Source organism: Gossypium hirsutum, chromosome A11 (genome assembly GCF_007990345.1).
Source record: "Gossypium hirsutum isolate 1008001.06 chromosome A11, Gossypium_hirsutum_v2.1, whole genome shotgun sequence".
Classification (NCBI taxonomy): Eukaryota; Viridiplantae; Streptophyta; class Magnoliopsida; order Malvales; family Malvaceae; genus Gossypium; species Gossypium hirsutum.
Window position 1 is genome coordinate 40,258,340 of NC_053434.1, and position 5,481 is coordinate 40,263,820.

A 5,481-nucleotide genomic window follows, 5' to 3' on the forward strand; every position below is an offset into this window, starting at 1 on the left:
TGGTACTAAGTGTTCACCATGAGCACAAGAGAGCTGAATTATATGAAATATGATGGGTGGAGCTGTGTGCTGAAACCACCAAGTATCGAGAATTGATCTGAAGTGTTCAACGAGATTATTTTACCGTGACGTTGTAATCATGGACCTATACTTGTTATGTATGAAATGTGGTGAAAATGAATTGTGATATGTATGCTAAATGAGGTTAATACAAAGAAAGTATGAAAGAGTGAATTTACAATAATAATGTTTTGGACAGTCGTAGTGACAAGACTTTGAAAAATCACCAAAAATAATAGGAATTTAATTAGAGGATGAATGAGATATTAAATTAAAGCTTAATGAGTCTATTCTCATGTAAGAGAAACAGAGCAAGTAAAGCAACTCTATCTTTTGAGATATTTATATTTGTGTGTGACTTGTTCAGAATGACTATGTGATTCCCTGTTCTAACTTTGATAAATCATTAACAATTGTACAAAAATAATTAAGAAATATAGTTTATATTATTAGATTTATTATTGAGTATAGTTTTAAATGAAACAATTTTGATGGCTATTTGAATTTTGTACTGGGAGAAAATCAATTCGTAGTGAACAGAGGTCAGATCCGTCGAGCTGTATAACAGGGGAAACTTTAACTAATAAAATGTTCTAATTGGATTGACCAAAAATTATATAAAAATTTTAGTAAGAAGTAATATGAGTCTAGTTTTAGGAAAATTTTACAAATTTAAATTTCGAGTTTTGTAACTCGAGTTATGATTTATTTAGTGAACATGATGCAGGAGAGACAGCTTGATCAAAGTGGAGTAAATAGTGAAATTAAAAGTAGATACACTTGAGTTATTGTGTTAACATATTAGATTCTTTAATTATTATTTATATACTTACTTACTAAGCTATAAGCTTACTTTCTTTTCTCTCTTTTGTCTTATAGTGTCGTCCAGCTTGCACAGGATTAAGGATCGTTGAAGATCTACCCGCACTATCAATACTTTTGGGTATTTGAACTAAACATTTTGAATTATGGCATGTATAGTAGGCTTCGTTATTTTGTTACGTGTCATAATTGCCTAGGTTTAAAATATTGGTTACAGTATTTGACCAATTATTTTGTACAAAGCCATTAAAGTTGGCTAATATTGTTCAAGATATATGTTATAATGATACATTATCTAATTGGATGACATATTTCTATCTTGATTTTGTTTAATGGTATGTGTTATGTTCTGGTAATACCTCGTACCCTATTTCGGTGTTGAACACGGGTAAGGGGCGTTACACCACAAGAGTTTGAAGTAGTTGGTGACACAAAAAGAATTGAATCTGAGAAACTAGAGATGGTTAGAATTAATTAAGGATTACGAACTGACCATCGATTACCACCCGGGAAAGACGAATGTGGTCGTCGATGCGCTAAGTAGAAAATCTTTGTTTGCATTGAGGGCCATGAACATCCGGTTGGCATTTTTTGATGATGGATTGATCTTGGCAGAGCTAAAGGCTAGGCTGACATTTCTTTAGGAAATTTATGATGCTCAGACTAATGATAGTGACCTGCAAGCTAAAAGAACTCAATGTGAGTCAGGCATCGAATTAGATTTTCAGATCAGTTCAGATGGATGTTTAATGTTCAGAGACAAAATATGTGTACCGAGGAATGATGAAATTATTCAGAGAATTTTGCCTATTCATCTTGGAAGTACCAAAATGTACAATGATTTGAAGAAAATATACTGGTGGAATGACATGAAAAGAGACATTTTTGAATTTGTATCGAAATGCTTGATATGTCAGCACGTCAAAGCTGAACATCAAGTACCTTCAGGTTTGTTACAGCCTGTGATGGTCCCGGAATGGAAGTGGGACAAAATTACTCTGGACTTCGTGACAAGATTACCATTGACCTCAAAAAAGAAAGATGCTATATGGGTTGTGGTGGATAAGTTGACAAAGTCGGCTTATTTTATCCTGGTAAGGACATATTATTCACTTGATAAGTTGGCTGACTTGTATATATCTGATATTGTAAGATTACATGGGGTACCGCTGTCGATTATTTCAAAAAAAGACCCGAGATTCATCTCAAGATTCTGAAAGATGCTACAAAAAGCCTTGGGTATTAGGTTGAGCTTTAATATAGCTTTTCACCCACAGGCTAATGGTCAGTCTGAGCGGCTGATTTAGATTCTTGAGGATATGTGCAATGTTGCATCCTCGAATTTCAGGGCAGTTGGGAAAAATACCTGCCATTGATAGAGTTCGCCTACAACAACAGTTTTCAAATGAGTTTGAAGATGGTGCCTTCTGAGGCCTTATTTGGCAGAAAGTGTAGAACTCCATTGTATTGGAAAGGACTCAAAGAGAGTCAGATTCACGGAGTTGATCTGATCAAGGAAACTGAAGAAAAGGTTAAAGTGATACGTGGCTGCTTAAAAGCAGCATCGGATAGGAAAAAGTCATATGCTAATCTAAAAAGGAAAGAGGTCAAATTTCAAGTTGGAGATAGGGTATTTTTGAAAGTATCTCCCTAGAAAAAAGGTATTGAGATTTGGTCGGAAAGGCAAACTGAATCTGCGATTTATCGGATCATATAAGATCACTAAAAGAGTTAGACCATTAGCCTATCGTTTGGCATTGCCACCAGAGCTGGAAAAGATTCACGACGTGTTCCATGTATCTATGTTAAAGCGATATCAATCAAACCCCTCTCATTTGATTTCACCGACAAAGACTGCAATTAGACCGGACATGACTTATGGTGAAGAACCGGTCAAGATTTTGGCTCGTGAAGTTAAACAGCTGAAAAATAAAGATGTGGCTTTAGTAAAAGTTTTATGGCATCGACATGGTGTGGAAGAGGCTACATGGGAGCCATAAGAAACCATAAGAAGCCAATATCCAAACCTGTTTACTGGTAAGACTTTCGAGGACGAAAGTTCCTAAAAGGGGGAGAAATGTAACATCCCGAAATAGGGCCTAGTCGGAACAGTGGTTTTAGGACCACAAATTCGACATTAAAATATTTTTTATGATTATTATGAGGCCTAGAATATGAAAATATGCATGTGTTAAAGTTTCATGAAGAAATTCTATGAGTAAGGTGTCCAATTGGAAAATAAGGACCAAATTGAATAAATTGCAAAACTTTGATTCTAGAAGCAATTTGCATGAAATTTCTTTAGATTATTAATTAGAAGGCGTTAAAGAGCAATTTTCTCGATTTCTAAGTTTTTGGAAAAAAATGGGCATGCACAGAAAAATTTTGGAAGTTTAGTAAGGAGGGGCATTATGGTCATTTGGTAATAAAATCAATAAAAAGGTAAAATGAAGGCAAAAGTCAGCCATCTTCTCCCTTGTACCAGCTGAAATTCTCAAGCCCTCCATAGCTAGGGTTGTCAACATTTTCAAGCTTAATAAGTGGCTCCAAGCCCCGTTTTTTAATGTTCTTTGTATTTTTGAAATCCTTGTAACATGTTCTCTCCATTTCTACCTATATTTTAAGCTAGGGTTCATGTATGCAAAGTGACCCATGTGTTACATGTTTTTTCTTTGAGGTTTTATGGGAGAATATGAAAGTTACATGTGTGTTAAACATCTTTTCCTGAGTGTTTTTCATGAAAAGCCCCTAAAGGGACCTTTTTGCAAAAGGTACAAAATATGTGGTAGAAATGTGAAGTAGAGAAAAATGTGGGCTAGTATGAGTTTATAATGCATTCGGCTAGGCTTGGGTAAACAAGGAATTGCATGTATAACATTTTACGAGCCTAGGAATTAAATCGTAAATAATGTGAAAGGTTAGGGGCAAAACGGTCATTTTGTTTGGGGTAAAATTTAGGCTCGAAAAGAATAATGTGAGATATTGATAATTCATTTTTATTATTATAGACCCCCAAGGAACAAATTTCAGAGGTCGATCGAGGAAAATGAAAGGTTTCAGAAAAACCGAAACGTGAAAACTGACACAAATACTATGTAAGTTCAAATAACTTAAGGTAAACCCATAATATGCCTAAATGCATGTTTTATGAATGTGTGATAGTTTTCTATAATGATGGTATGAAAATCCATGAAATGTGTTAATAATAATAATGACAAGATGATAAATGTTCCAATTGAAGTTAAAAGGGAAATTCGATGGATAAACCATGGCTTACGTGACTTGAGATCCTGCATGTGTTACAAAAAAGGAGTTAGCCCGGACGTGTAATCCATTGATCTCAAATATAGGAAGGATCTAGCCTGGACAGGTGCTCCTTGAGTGACTGAGCCTCCCGAAGAATATGTGTGCATTAAGGATTTGGCCCGGACGGGTAATCCGATTAGGGTCTGAATTTAGCCTGGACTGGTAATTCAGTTCCTAGCTCATTGAGGGTGTTTGTCACTATAAGGGATTTATCCTGGGCTGGTCATCCTGACAACATTCCATGAGTTTATATTATGGGGGATTTAGCTTGGACTAGTAATCCCACCGTAAGATGTGACGTCCACAGGAGTGCGTACTTGAGAAGATCACTCTTATAACTTGACGATAAATGGATAATCCATTGAGATTTCGAGGTACTCAACGGGATTTACATGAGGTATAGAAATGAAAATTTTGGACAATGAGCTCATTTAAGAAAAATTACACAATGAATTATTGTGGGACTAACTTGACGTTTGAGTGTATGTAATAGAATGCTACCCTCTATTTATTGGATTGGTTGTCTAACATGGTTGTATGCTAATTAATTGGTAAGTTTACTTTCCAGTTATCTGGGCTTATTAAGCATGTAAATGCTTACCCCTCTCTTTTCCCTGTCTTACAGAGCTCAAGGACTCGTAGAGATTGGAAGACGGTTGGAGTATTGTCAACACTATCTATTTATCCTGTTTTGGTATATAGATACTTCCATTTTGTTACAATGGCATGTATAGGTTTGTGGTTACTTGTTGTTATATGTCATTGGTTGGCCAATGTAAAGGCTTAAATGTTGAACTTATTCTTTTTGGTATATGGCCATAAGACATGGCTTATTTAGTTGTAGGTTACGATATACCAACCATGCATGTTTATGTTAGAAATTTTCTTGTGATGATTAAATGTGGTATTTCGTAAATTGGCATTCGTAATGTGGTCAAAACATTTGGAAATGGTTAGGCCATAATGCCAAGCCTAAATATGTTTCAATGGCACGAAAATCCTTATCATATAAAGGGGATACTTGAGTCTGTATTTAACCGATGAGATGGTGTTGGCATGCAATAGATTCATTGAGGATAGTCCTTGAGTATATTTGGGTCATGTTAAATGTAATTGGGGTTCTTATATGTGAGGAAATGATGAGGGTGACCATTGACTTGAAATTATAGCCTAAAATAGGTCAACAAAGGTAGACACACGGGCATGTGTCTAGGCCGTGTGTGACACATGGTTAGCCCTATGGGTGTGTGGTACGACCGTGTGTCTCCTACACCTAAAATTTCTTTAGTTAGA